Source organism: Neovison vison, chromosome 6, assembly GCF_020171115.1.
Source record: "Neovison vison isolate M4711 chromosome 6, ASM_NN_V1, whole genome shotgun sequence".
Lineage (NCBI taxonomy): Eukaryota > Metazoa > Chordata > Mammalia > Carnivora > Mustelidae > Neogale > Neogale vison.
This window is the reverse complement of record NC_058096.1, coordinates 10,248,407-10,263,356: the sequence shown is the minus strand read 5'-3', so window position 1 is coordinate 10,263,356 and position 14,950 is coordinate 10,248,407. Positions and strand designations below refer to the sequence as shown.

Here is a 14,950-nt window from a genome sequence, read left to right as displayed (position 1 = left end):
GCATAGTTCTGCTAGAATACTGTCATTTTACTAAATGCTGCATATATATATATATATATATATATATATATATATATATATTTATTTATTTTTCTGACTCTGATTTTCTTGCTTTTGAAGCTTAAACCAACACTCCCTAATTTATACCTGATAGGATTTTGTGTCCTCTTGGTTGGTTCTTCTGTCTCCTGTCACTGATGCAAAATGATAGGCTGGTTAGAGTCCAAAGGTTGTGAGGCCTGAGATTTCTGTTTAGTAATGCAGGCTTACCTTCAGTGGGAAAACAGGGTGAGTTGGGGAAAATTAGCAAGTTGAAGGTGCTCAGGTTTTTTATTAACCAGGGAGATACAAGACAAAGTTTACTACATTTGCATTTAAATAAAAAAATACCATCCCCTTATACCATTGATCTGGCCTGGGGTCCCATAGTGTGTTGTGCAATCACCTTTCTCCTCCTCCAGAAGTTGTGTTTTGTGCTGGGAGTTGTTCCTTTGTTTGCTATTTTTTTTAAAAAGATTTTATTTATTTATTTGACAGAGAAAGATCACAAGTAGACAGAGAGGCAGGCAGAGAGAGGGGGGGAAGCAAGCTCCCTGCTGAGCAGAGAGAGCCTGATGTGGGGCTCAATCCCAGGACCCTGAGATCATGACCTGAGCTGAAGGCAGAGGCTTTAACCCACTGAGCCACCCAGGCGCCCTCTCTGTTTGCTATTCTTGTTGAAGTGCAAAAGTCATTCAGGGATAATCCATTATTCCATTAGGCAAGACAACTGCAGGAGACTCGTTCGTCTAATGCCTAGAAATGGCTCTGTTCTATTTGTCCTACCTGGTACCTGTGGTTGCTGTTTTTCAGTATACCAGATTTTTTTTTCTTTCAATTATGTAAGTATCATCGAGGCCCAATGTTTTATTAGTTTCAGGTGCACAACATAGTGATTGGACAAATCTATACATTATGCGGTACTCATCAAGCTAAATGGAGTCCCCACCTGTCCCCATACCTTATTACAATATTATTGACTATATTCCTTACACTGAGCTTTTCATCTCTGTGACTTATTTATTTCATAACTGGAAGCTTGTACCGCTTAATCCCTTCGCCTATTTCGCCACTACTCTGTACTTAAAAGTGAGTTTTGTTTGTTCTTTTATTATTTTATTTTATTTTTTAGATTCTACCCATAGACAAAACTATGTGGTATTTGCCATTCTGTGTCTGACTTATTTTACTTAGCATTCTACCCTCTAGTTCCATCCACGTTGTCACAAATGACAAGATTTCATTCATTTTTTTTTAGATTTTTTTTGTTTATTTGACAGACAGAGATCACAAGTAGGCAGAGAGGCAGGCAGAGAGAGAGAGAGTGGGGGGAAAGCAGGCTCCCCACAGAGCAGAGAGCCCGATGCGGGGTTCGATCCCAGGACTCTGAAATCATGACCTGAGCTGAAGGCAGAGGCTTTAACCCACTGAGCCACCCAGATGCCCCCAAGATTTCATTCTTTTATGGCCAAGTAATATGCCATGATACTATACCAAATGATTTAATATGAAATTTTGAATATCCTACTACAGCTATAGCTGTAGTAATTAATATGGCTTCTCAAAAGTGCCTTGAACCTTTTGGAAGGAGATCGGACAAGCATAGCTTTACAAAATGACATTTAATAAACGAGACGAGTGTTGATCTGGTTTTGCCACTTAAGCAAACACCTGTAGGAAGGTGCAGAAAGGGTCATCCAAGGGGACATTTTCATGTTGTGTACGAGGAGATGGACAGCGTCAGTTTGGCGGTTACTGGGGCCAGTGTCCTCCTGGAAAGAGAAAAATAACCGTGACCACTTACCTTAACAGACCATGACTTTTTTTCTAGATGATTCTCTGAGTTGTAGGCCTTCATGGAAGGCTGGTATGGGCATCTTTAGCCAGCTGGACTCTTACAGATCTCACGACTCATACTGTCTCGGTGAACTTTGCCTTCTACCTGGAAAGGTAACCACAAAGCTTCTGGTTTCTGCCAAATATTAAAAAAAAAGCATCTTAAATCCACATTCATCCTAAAACTGTATTTCAAGAACATCCTTAAGATATTTCTGATTCCCTGGCTAGTTCAGTCTGAACAAAAAGTTTTACAGAATTCCTAGTCCTATTCGTGTCCCGATCAATAGAACTTTCCTACGTTGGTCATTGAAACCAACCTAAGAGTCTTTGAGGCACTAAACTTTCTTCTTTGTATATAGGTGGTTCTAGGCCTTTGGCTTCCTTAAAACTTATAAACATTACAAAGAAAAATAAAGAGAAAGCAAGTACCTCTTTTGTTTTTCAGGAAGCTACAGGTTTCTAATGACTTTTGCAAAAGAGCTACAGAATTCTGAGCAAAATGAGAAACCTGAATCTGGACACTTCTAGAGATAATTAGATTTTTTTTTTTCATGTTCTTTTCTGCCCAGCAAATGGAGTGATCCTGCCTTCCCACGCACTGTACTTCCTCCCTCCTCTCTCCATTGTACTTCAGTGAAAACAGAGAAATAATTTGCAAGTCATAAACTGCTGTTTTCCTAACATGAACAAAGTACGCACAGCTGATCTCAAATCAAGATGCCTTTTAAAAGCCACATTGTTCAGGTCCCAGCTGTGTCTGGGATCTGGTTGTGGCAGTGCTAGGACAAAGAGACTAGGCCCTCTTTGGTGGTTTTAACGTGGGGTCTAAAAGGGAGCCCAAAGGTAGGAAGACCAGTGCATTGTCGTTTATTCAGGACTTTACTGGTTTTAAAATCGAAAATCTAGGTAGCAGGAAACCCCTGAGTCCCTGGCAAATCAGGAAGGTAAAGCCTCCTGCAGGCGCTAAAAAGGAACTTGTGACATTCTTCCCCAGAACCTAGTTAGGGCTGAAGTGGTAAAAAGGTGGTGGAAAGTCTGAATGTGCATCTCAGGACCACTAGGGGGCGCCATCAGCCTCTTGATGTCGTTCCACAGTTTGATGCTCTAAGGGCCTTTTGAAAAGGCAGGTTCTAAAAACTACAGTAAGGATCCAAGATTATAAGGGGCACAATGTCCTTGGGGGGGCGCTCCTTACCCTCTAGATGTGATGATCTGTGACTGTGACCAGTTAGAGTTTTGGCTGTATGAACCCTCAAATTGGGTTTTACCAAATAAAAAATTGGGCAAAGACAATAGCCATGTGAGTCCCAGTGGAAAGAAAGCTACCTTTGGGGCTGGTCATGACAGGCTGTGACCCCAAAGGTGACATGGAGGAACAAGCAAGAGTCCCCACCATTCAGGTCAAAGTGCTCACAAGTCCATATAGAGCTGCTGTGGTCCTGGCCTGGGTGAACGTGGACCTTCTTCAGATGGTAGCCTTACTTGCCCTCCTTGGTGCCCATGGCCATCATGCAAATCCCTGGCAAATGAGAGGAGTGGCTCCATGCAGGAAGTTTCTAGGACTAGGCCGAGTGCCACTTGCTTCAGGATTTGTCCCTCGCCATGACTGATCAGTTGGTTGATCTGCTGAGTTGTCTTAAGAAGAGGTTTAGCATTCTCATAGGGAACCACTAACTGTATTCATTCCTACTGATGTAACCAATTACCCCAAAACTTGATGGTATAAAACAACTCAAATTTATTATCTCAGAAGCTTGACCTGAGTCTTCCTGGGCCAAAACTAAAGTATGAGCAGGCAGGGCTCTGTCTCTTTCTGGAGACTCTGGGGAAAATCCAGATTTCTGCCTTTCCCTGCTGCTGGAGACCATCTGCATCCTTGGCTCATGGCCCCTTTCCTCCATCTTCGAAGCCAGCAGTGTTCATCTCTCTGGTCATTATTCCCTCCTTATAAATCTTTGCAGACCAGTCACATACCATAGCTTTCAAGGACCCATGTGATCAGATTAGGCCCACCTGGTAATCCAGGATCACTTGTCTATCTGGAACCCACAGCCTTGATCACACTGCGTAGTTCTTTCCACCATAGAAGGTAACATAACACGTTGGCATCCCCAGGAGCCATTATTCTGCTTTACGTGCACCAGTAAGTCATCTTCAAGCTTGGGTTTCGCCCTCTGCTCATCACCCCAGGCCACGGCCAGAGTGAATTGTGTCAAGAGTAGACCTACTTGGAAAGTTGGTTGGTGGGTACTTTCCTGTCTGCTTCTGAAGTTGTCCTCCTGGTCCTTAACCAATGCCTTCTCAGACTCTCCAGGGAGAAGAGCAAGTCTGAACATCCTTGGGCTGCAGCAGGAAATGGTCTTGCTTGGAGCTTAGGGCTCTCTGTGGGTTTTTTAGTGAAGCCTGTTCATGGCCAAGATCAGGCATTTGTTGTTGTTTTTTAAATTAACATATAATGTATCATTTGTTTCAGGGGTGCAGATCTGTGATTCATCAGACTTAGAAAATTCACAGTGCTCACCATAGCACATACCTTCCCCAATGTCCATCACCCAGCCACGCCATCCCTCCCACCCCCTCCCCTCCAGCAACCCTCAGTTTGTTTCCTGAGGTTAAGAGTCTCTTATAGTTTGTCTTCCTCTCTGGTTTCATCTTGTTTCATTTTTCCCTCCCTTCTCCTATGATCCTCTGTCTTGTTTCTCAAATTCCTCATATCAGGGAGATCATATGAAAATTGTCTTTCTCTGATTGACTTATTTCGCTTAGCTTAATACCCTCTAGTTCCATCCATGTCATTGCAAACAGACATTTGTCTGCCTTAAGAAGATTCCAGATCCAGACTCCCTTGGCCACGTGGCATGGGACAGGCTACATGGTCTGTGTTGGAGTGAATCCTAGTGGATCGACAGGATCTTTCAAGGGGCCCTTTGGCTTTGCCTGCCCTGCTGGAAGATGAGGTGGGACTGTCTGCTAAGGGTCATGGCTTTGCAGGACTCCCTAGATTCTGTCGGCAGATGTCAGCTCTGGATAGGGGTAGGGGGGTTTTGGTGTTAATTGGGCAGAAGGACTGTTTGTGTTGTAGTTGTGGGGATGGGGGCACAACGTCAAACTCATTGTCACCTTGAGTTATGGCAAGAGTTTCTTAGAGAGAAAAGAGAATATGTGGCACATGGCCAGAGGCCCCCCAGCCCACTTGGCCGCCAAAGATGTTCCCAGGATTGTCAAATGTCTTCTCCCTACTGCCCCAATCCCTGCCCCACAGGACGTGCATTTTCAGTAGCCTTCACCCAGATCCATTTTCTGTCCCAAGCACTGTTTGTCCTTTGCGCCTGGTTCTAAAATGCACCTTTTAATTATTATGGATTCCCCAAGCTACCTCCAATCCTTACTGAAAAGAGATGGGCTAAAACCAAGAGGTAGACCTTTACTCCGAGGAAGAACCTTGCTAGAGTTCTATGTAAACATAGGCCGGTGTCCAGAGTAGGTTGAAGAGGATCAACTTTGGCCAACTCCTGGGTTCTAACCCTGCTGGGTGACCTTGGGCAAGTTACTCTACCTCTCTGTGTCTTAGTTTTCTCACCTGTAAATGGTGCTAGTAATAGTGACTGCATCTAATAGGGTTGCTGTCAGGATTGAGTTGATAGAAGTGTTTAGAACAGTGGGTGGTAGAGTATATAAATGCTATGTCCTAGTTGTCCTCCTCTTCACTGTTTTACAACATAGCTCTTCCATTTGCAATGGCACTGGCAAAAGAACCGGGATCTGTTATCCTCTTAAGGACTCAGGTGAATTATTTCTAGATTTACCTAATTACTTGTCTTCTTGTTGGATTGGCAGGTGGGAGATAAAATAAGGTAGCACTTTCCAATCAGTACTCAGCTATCAACTCCAAATTCCTGTGAGGCAAACTTTCACCCCAGTGGTTTCTGATGCCGGGGTTACTCGCAAGGTTTTCCCACTTCACTGGGATGGAGGTTCTTGCTGTTCCTTTTAATCCCAGGGGTAATAGGGAGGATCCAAGAGAAATCGTGGCCCTTGTTGAGAGTGATATAGGGATTCCCAAATGAGGAGATCCTGATTTCTGGCCCATTTCTGTGGTCCCCTGGGGTCTAGAGGGTCCATTATACCCAGAGCTGGGCGATTCTGGGGTAGGTTTGCCACCCGGACCTCACCACTGATTTTTAACTGCTTCTCTTTCTCAAAGGCTTCCCTAACAACTCAGAGGGGAAAGGCTGTTCTTTTATTAGCTGGCTGTGCATAACTTGGGGAGATCGCCAGGCTGGTCTTAATTCCCACCTCCTTCCCAGACCCCTGAGACCTTACCCTCTGTTTATCTGTCCGCTTTCCCAGGGAGCTGATAGGGTTGAGCATTCAAGGTATCAGCTACCTAATCAGTGCATTATACTAATCTATGCTGATGTTCTGGTTAGAGAGGAGCAAAGCCCTGTTTCTAGGTAATCTAGGAGGACATTTACAAGTTTTTCCTCCCCTAAAAAGTAAGGCTCTCATCTAGGCAGACAGCATGGTGACCAGATGTTCCAGTTTGCTCAGCGCCTGGGGGAGGAGGATGCAAAATTTCCAGCTTTAAAATCAGGACCGTCCTGGGAAACCAGAATGAATTTGTTCCCCAGAGATGGTCATTTTGGGTGGGTGGGGAAAGGACCCTCAGGACAGGCAGGCTGGGGAGATACTTGAGGACAGATGAGGCTGACCACGAGGCTGGGCGTGGTGGATGGTCTCCTGGGGGAGAAGGCGGGGTTTTGCTGACGTTAAAGGAGCTGTACGTGATGAAGAATTGCTAGAACTTTGCAAGACAGTGGTCATTTGCTCCACCTATGAGGATTTTAAAAAATATTTTATTTATTTAATTGAGAGAGAGGGAGAGAGAGCAAGAGAGAACACTAATGTGGTGAGGGGCAGAGGGAAAAGCAGACTCCCTGCTGAGCAGGGAACCTGACGTGGGGCTCAATCCTGGGACTCTGGGATCATGACCTGAGCCAAAGGCAGCCACCTAACTGACTGAGCCATCCAGGCGCCCCCTCACTATGCGAGTTTTTGTAAAGTGACTTCCATAGGTGCAGCTTAGTGCTGTGGACACTGTCAGGGGAGTTAGGTAGGAGATGAACATGTTACAGACACTAGAAGGGAGCAGTCAACCACCTGTCCTGCTCAGAAGGCTGACACGGTCCACTATGAAGGAATGCAACCAACAGGAAACAATTAATAAACAATTTGGTGCTAAGCCAGACAGAGCCATCTGTATTGCAAGCAGAATTCAGCCAAGGGCAAAAGCAATGCCCAGCAGTCAGCCACAGGAAGGGATCCAGAATGGGAGCGAACACCTACAGGTTGGGAGGCAACAGTTGGTTTCAAGGTGGACAAATTGTATTGTAGGAGGGTGACATGGGACAATTAAGGACACAGCAGTTGGCCAGAGAGAACAGCATTTGGGGAGACTGAATGGGTTAACTGGCCTATGTTACAGAGTGGAAAGCTTCATCCTTGAAAACAAAACAGCCAGTTATGTCACCAGGAAAATGGGTAAATTCGGGAACAGCAGAGGGATTGGAATTTGGGATGGGCAAGCTATGGCAAACGGGTAGGTAAGTCCAGAGCACAAAGGAGAGGGACATTACGTTAGAGAGAAAAAGGAGGGACTCGCAAGGGGCTGCTTTGAATGAGTCTGTTGAAGAAGAGTGAGAGTTTGAGGAAGTTGAAGGTTTTTCATTGGCTGAGTTGTGGCAGTTTCTCATTGGCTGGGCCGTTGCCCGGTGAAGAGAAAATCTTCCTTCCTCCTGTTGGGGTAGCAAAGTTGGCTTCTTCCTGTTGGAAGATGCAGGGGACGCTTCTTTCTGTTGTGTCTGCAATGGAGTTGGTTGGGCAGGAGAACGCTAAATGAGGTTTCCCTCATTCAGTTTCACAAAAGGAGAGGAAAGAAGGAGGACAGGTGCAACAGATGATTAAACATTTCTGGGTGTCAGAGATTGTCCTCCATAACATCTAATGAATTCTCACCCAGTGGGGTGGGGTGCATACTGTTACCCTATGTTGTAAATGAGGACATCAGGGTTCTGAAGGCGAGGTACTTTGCCTTGGTCACACTGCAGGGACTCCAGCAGTGTCATTTTAATTTGCTTTCGAACAACATTCCAGCTGAATGACCTAAGATCTAAGGAAAATGGTATCTTATCTGGGTGGTCCAAGATACAGAAAAGATCAGAGGAGTTAGCAACCCTAGGCTGGGAGACGCAGCAGGAGGCTGTTGCAGGAATTTGGGTGGGAAGCTGAGACCTTTGCTGTGCTGGGGACAGACTAATGTTCAGGTAAAGGAGAGGAAAGACTCTGGCTTCTGTCTTGAGGACCTAGAAAGCAGCTGGGACCATTAACTGGATCCCGTTTGGGAGAATAAGAGAAATCTTTATTCACCCAATCCTGTCTGTGTCTTTGGGCAAGTTACTTAGCCTCCCTGAGCCTCAGTTTTCTCCATCTGTACAATGGGAATAGTTCTAAGGCATCCTACAAGATTTTGAGAGGATTAAATCTGATTAAGGGCTGTCTTTGGTTTAGAAACATATTTAAAATCAGAGCAGGTATTCAGGGACTCTTTGCTCTTCCCAGTTTTGAAAAATCATCTTAAAAATTGCTGATTTTTGGAGGACATTTCCTTCAAAAAACATTCTCATTCGACAAGAAAGGGATTGGCCAGTTTGTTTCCCTCCTGCTTCGCTAAAATAACCTTCCTTCATGGGGTGCTTGGGTGGCTCAGTTGTTAAGTGTCTGCCTTCGGCTCAGGTCATGATCCTAGGGTCCTGGGATGGAGCCCCACATTGGGCTTCCTGCTCAATGGGAATCCTGCTTCTCTCTCTCCCATTCCCCCTGCTTGTGCTCCTTTTCTCTCTGTGTCTGTCATTGTCAAATAAATACATAAAATCTTAAAAAAAAATAAGCTTTCTTCATGTGGATCTGCAGGTCTGCTGTGTAGACAGACCTTCAAATCCTGATGGAGACTCTTCCATAATGTGGAATTCACTCTGCCCCGTGACAGTGGACACAAGACAGCGCAGAACTGCTCAGGGTTCCTTAGACTTAGCATGGCAAAAGTCAGAGAGGAGAGCCACTTTCACTTTCCAGCAGGGGCCGTTGGTGCCATTTCTTGAGAAGAAAGCAGCAGTCCTCTTGGGCTTTTCAGCCCTGCCATCAGTTAAGGTGCGCACAGAGGTCCAGATGTTCTTTCCTCTGGGCCTTTCCCCAAGAGGTTGGTGCAACCACTCCCAGACATGAAGGCCGGCCCAGGCCCTGCCTTTTTCTGCCTCCTGGCTGAAGATGTGTTTGCTTTTGCAATTAAGAAAATGACCTGAGTTGTTAATTTTCACTTGGAATAGGTATAGGAGGCGTTACTTTTGGGAGGGGGGGGCAATCTGTGGCTTTTTAAGGACTGTACAGTCTGGCACAAAAATCACACTAATTGAGCCTTGTTAAAAAGTTCCCTCAATTCCATAATTGTCCGTTCTGGGGTGCTCCCATTTGGTGGAGTAATGATGTTGTTGCTGCCAGTGTTAATGACACTAATAGCCTTTTTTGGGTGCCCCGGAGACCCAGGTGTATCACACCAAGAACCTGCAAGGCGTAGGTCTCCTTATCCTGTTTTTAAAATGGAGAAACTGAGGCTCAGGGACAACCTGTGAACTGCCTGAGGTCGCACACTAGTCCGTAGCGGGGCCAGAGTTCACACCGGCTCTCCCTGGCTCCAGGCCCTGTGCTCATTCCCGTTGACCACTCTGCCTCAATATAGAAACTTCCATGTATCAGGCAAATGGAAAGAATTATACATTTTAAAAAAATTTACAGAATTAGTCAAAATCAGGAAGTCTCAGATCTGCTTAAATATTGCATTTCAGGTCGAGCCATTAGAGCAAGAGGCTTGGGGAAGATTTTACAGCCCATAACTCAGGTCTTCCCCTCCCCAACCCTGTTCTCCCTCTCCCCCCTCCTCCTTCTCTCCAGCCCACTCCTGTTAGCTGTTACTCTCCATGGGTGATATCTTAGTAGGAAGAATTTGGAGCTCCTGAAAGGGAAAAGTTCATGGACGTTGGCCCAGAAAAGAAAGAGGGGGGAGGGGCTGTGAGGCACTTTCTGAAGCCAGCCAGGATTCAGGTGTACAGAAGCCACAGGACTCAGGCCTCCGGTCATTTCCCTGTGTGCCAGGAACTCTCCCAGGCCCGGTGGTAGTGGCCCTGATGAATGAAGATGGGTCCCTGCCTCCAGACACCCCCCGCTTTGAGGGTTAGAGCTATCCTGGTTCTCCCACCTGCTTCTAAATGGGAGCCAGAAGAGACCCCGGAGGAGGGCCCCCACCTTTCTTCTGCTCCCCACCAGGCCTTCTCCTTGGGTTGGGACAGTCTCCCCAGCCCCGACCTGCACCAAATGGTGGGTGCAGAGGCAGGATGGATGCAGGCTGGGCAGCACAGGGAGCAGACAGTGCTCCCACATTTCTCTGTCACAAGCCCTGAGGATTCCAGGCACCACACGTCGGTGGTTGATAACGGTCGGGTCCTCAGGGACCATGCAAGGTGTTCATCAGACCCCAGAGTCAGGCTGTCCATGCAGTGAGCCTGTGTGTGCAGAGGGAGGGGAGCCATGCAGTCAGTGTAGACACACGGAACTTGGGAGGGGGCTGGGCGTACCGCCTGAAGGCTAAGCGCTCTGTGCTCAGCCTTGCCGTGCACGTCTGATGGCCAGTTCCCAAGTGTGTGAGGCCATCATGCTTCCGGCAAAGGACACTGGAGGAATTCGGGGAAGTTCGTGGGTGGGACTTGAGGGAGGGAGTCATCGCCTGTCTGGTTGGCTCTGACTTTCTCTTTGGCGGGCACAGAATTTCTCTCTGTCCAGCCTTCCATGGGGTCAGCGGCCAACAGAGGAGAGTCCTGGCCCCTCCCGTCGACCACACTGGTCTTCTCAGAGGAGAAGCGGTTCTGGTGGCTGCCCGTGGCCTTCCATGTCACACTCCGCCTTCTGCCTCCTGCCTCCCCTGGTCAGCTACTGTTCGTGTTCTGGCCTAAGTGCCTCCAGCACACTGGAAACAGGACAGCCTGTCATTAGTCACTGATTTTCTCCCAATCCCTGTGATGCAGCCAAATGAGCTGTTCGCCCCCACGTCCCTCCTGGTTTCCTGCAGGGACTGGAATACTTCCCTGCACATGGGGTGCTGTCTGACCCCCTTGGATGAAAGCCAGGTATCAGAAAAGGGACTACGAGAATATTCCTGCTTTATTGCCTCTTTTTTATCTTCCCTCTGCCCACCCCAGTTGTCTTTCATTTTACATTTGGGTAGAGGAGGGGGAAAGTGCTTACTTTATAGAATGGGTTTAACCTTTGGACCCCATAGAATTTTCTAGAAAGAAGGTAGAGCCAAGTGGTTGGAGAATCAGGGTGGTGGGTGTGTGGCCTGCTCTGGAGGAAAGGAGAGGGAGGGGTGCTGAGGAGCTGCCAAAAATACCTTGATGGGGGTCGTCACCCCAATGTCAGGTCTGGACCGGGGTCCTAGGAGTCCATTTGGTCCCTCAAAGGCAGTGGCAGGGCAGGAACATTTTAGTGGAAGCCTGGGGCATGGGAGGTGCCCCTTCCCTGTAACCGCAGTGCAGAGCTGGAGAGGTGGTCTGCCTGAAGCAAAAAACAGTGAAAGGAAATTTGAAAAAAAAAAAAAATTTTTTTTTCTAAAAAAAAAAAAAAAAATTTCTTTCCCCCCACAGATTCTAAATGGCACGATTATGCAGAGGGCAAGTGGGAGAGGCTCTAGTTTGCCAACCTCTAGGGTGTGACACGGGGACCCTTCTGCCTCGGGCCTGGGGGACTCTGTGCGGGGGACGTGGGGGCAGGCCAGAAAGGCAGCTCCTTCTCAAGTCCGCAGCTGCCCTCTGTGGCAAAAGGAATGTCTCGGAACGTGTCAGAGGCATTCCTGTTTTCCTTTTTGAGCATTACCATCACAGGCCCTCAGAACTGTTGAATCTGAAAGGCAGACACACGATTCTGGGTTATCCAAGCGTCTGGGACTTCACTGGAAACAAGACACTCCGCGCTCTTAAACTGCTTCATCTGATTTTATCAGAAATGTGTACAAAAATCCCCCCCGCCCCCACCGTGGGCTGAGAAGCTCCGCTGAGAAATTTTAGCCCAGGGTGTAATTAGCCCAGGAGAATTATCAGCAACGGAAAATAAAACCTGGTACCATAAAACGTCTCAATTAGGGCGACGGTGTCAGTTAGTCACTCCTCCTGTCCGCCTATTTATCCCATCATCTCCGGGGCTCCGTGAACCTGACCTGGACCGGCCCCTCCCGGGTGTTGCGCAATCCCGGGCAGCCGGGCCGCCTCGCTCCGCCCTCGTCCCTGCCCGCGTGTCCTAGCCCTGAAAACACATTCAAGTAATCAAGTTGGGCAGCAAGGCGTCCTCGGCGGCCCCCTCCCCCCCGTGTTCCCCCGACTCCCCCATGTGCAGGAGACCAAGACGGGGAAGTGTGTTCAGAGCCATTTAAGAGGAGGCGACACCGCGCATGTAAAGCTTGTTGGCAGCCCGGCGCCGGGCGCATTCCGGAGGACCCACTCACTCTGGGACTCACTCTGGAAAGCGCAGGACAGTCCCCAGCCCGCTAGCGCCGCTGGCACGCGACGGTGCTGCTTTGGGGCCACAGGGGGGTGGTGCGGAGGGCAGTCGTGACTTTCATCCCCTCCTTCCGAGCTCCGCGCGCGGCGCCCTGCGCCGTCCTCCCGCCACCTGTCTCCGGTCGTCCCTGTTCCAGAAAGGAGCCTGTGCCCCAGTGTCCGTGTCTGCAGAGCTGGGGGGCGAGGCAGGTTTTACTGGGAGGGGACGTATGGCTCCTAACCCCCACCCCGGAGATGGCAGACCCGCACGGGCCCCGCGGGATTTGGCCGCGTTCGGAAGGAGTTACGACAGGGGTCCCCGAGGCTGCAGAGGCGAGGGGGAAAGAGAACGGAAACTCTTGCCCCGCGCCGCGGAACTTACCTTAGGCTTGACTGTGCTTAGTGTAATAACCACTATAAAAATAAGAGGTTTGGAAGCGGCGAGCAAGTCAGGACTGGCCGAAGTATGCGGCTTTCGGTCCCTGCGCTTTCCGAGCCCCGCCCCGCTCTGGGCTCGATTCTGCCCCATCCTGCCGCGGTTAAGAAAGAACCGAGAAAGGGGAACCCTCTTACACTGTTGGTGGGAATGCAAGTTGGTGCAGCCTCTTTGGAGAACAGTGTGGAGATTCCTCAAGAAATTAAAAATAGAGCTTCCCTACGACCCTGCAATTGCACTCCTGGGTATTTACCCCAAAGATACAGATGTCGTGAAAAGAAGGGCCATCTGTACCCCAATGTTTATAGCAGCAATGGCCACAGTCGCCAAACTATGGAAAGAACCAAGATGCCCTTCAACGGATGAATGGATAAGGAAGATGTGGTCCATATACACTATGGAGTATTGTGCCTCCATCAGAAAGGATGAATACCCAACTTTTGTAGCAACATGGACGGGACTGGAAGAGATTATGCTGAGTGAAATCAGTCAAGCAGAGAGAGTCAATTATCATATGGTTTCACTCATTTGTGGAGCATAACCAATAGCATGGAGGACAAGGGGCGTTAGAGAGGAGTAGGGAATTTGGGTAAATTGGAAGGGGAGGTGAACCATGAGAGACTATGGACTCTGAAAAACAGTCTGAGGGGTTTGAAGTGGGGGGGGGTGGGAGGTTGGGGTACCAGGTAGTGGGTATTATAGAGGGCACAGCTTGCATGGAGCACTGGGTGTGGTGAAAAAATAATGAATAATGTTTTTCTGAAAATAAATAAATTGGGAAAAAAAATAAAAATAAAAACCTCCTAAGGGAAAGAACATCAAAAAAAAAAGAAAGAACCGGGACTTAGAGGGGTCCTTGCAGCCAGGCACCCGGAGTTTTATGTAATTCAACTGTGCTCTTCATACTCCAGAACGGAGAGAGGAGGAGCCTGGGCAGCCTTCGGAATGGCCAGGAGCGGGTGGATCCTTGGGTAGGGAATGGTTTCTGGAGGCCAAGCAGGATGCTGTTTCGGGGCCCATCTGCAAGGGAGTTGTACTGCCCACTCGGTGGGGTGGGGGGGTCCTGCCTGCCCACCTCTCCTCTCCAACCCTCCAGCTCCCAGAGGCTTCGGAGTCCAGCTGGGGGAAATCCTCAGGCCTTTTCCCCTGCTGGGTCGACAGGCCAGCACCTGCCCCTGGGGGAGGGAGGATTGGAGGGCTGGAGAGGGTAGGCTGTGCTGCGAGGGCCTGGAGCTTCCGGGACTCTGAACCCAGCCCTCTAAGTCTGTGGGTGCCTCTTTATGCGCATGAAGTCAACCTTCATGGGTCTCCGGCCACCAGCATGGTGTCACCTTGGAAGAGCTTGTTAAAAATTCATATTCTTGTGGAGCATAACCAATAGCATGGAGGACAAGGGGCGTTAGAGAGTAGTAGGGAATTTGGGTAAATTGGAAGGGGAAGTGAACCATGAGAGACTATGGACTCTGAAAAACAGTCTGAGGGGTTTGAAGTGGCGGGGGGGTGGGAGGCTGGGGTACCAGGTGGTGGGTATTATAGAGGGCACGGCTTGCATGGAGCACTGGGTGTGGTGAAAAAATAATGAATACTGTTTTTCTGAAAATAAATAAATTGGAAAAAAAAATTCATATTCTTGGGCCCCAGGCAAAACTTACTGAACCCAACTCTCTGTGATGTTTTAATTCATTGTTTTACTTATTTATTTATTTAATTTATTTTTAAGTGAGTCATGCAGTAAAGTAGCCCAAATGTAATGCCTGCCACTTGAATATACCTATGTAGCCACCATGGAGATCAAGATCTAGAACATTTCTGCTACCAAGAAGCCTCCTTCCCATTCTTCCCAGATAATACCCGACTTTCTAGGGACCACTGTTCTTCGGACTTTCATGAACCAGAGGCGTTTGCCTGTGTCTGAACTCCCATGAGTCCAGTTTCTTTCTCTTAACAACCACCTGTTGGGGATTCATCCACATTGTTGCCTATAGTAATAGCTAATTTT

At 48.2% G+C, this 14,950-nt stretch overlaps 1 protein-coding gene and 1 long non-coding RNA gene across 4 annotated transcripts in view; one reads left to right on the top strand and one right to left on the bottom strand.

The window, feature by feature from the left end:
• The window catches only part of CLIC6 (chloride intracellular channel 6), a 44,954-nt gene that overhangs the window by 18,576 nt on the left and 11,428 nt on the right, over window positions 1-14,950 (top strand). The window lies entirely within an intron of this gene.
• LOC122908314 lies at window positions 1,645-12,993 on the bottom strand. 2 transcript variants are annotated; one of them, XR_006384954.1, is made up of 3 exons: window positions 12,898-12,993; window positions 11,375-11,538; window positions 1,645-1,811 (listed from the first exon to the last, which is right to left on the bottom strand). It is a non-coding gene; the product is annotated as an uncharacterized LOC122908314 (long non-coding RNA). The 2 variants fall into 2 exon arrangements; XR_006384955.1 differs by lacking the exon at window positions 1,645-1,811 and adding an exon at window positions 10,491-10,951.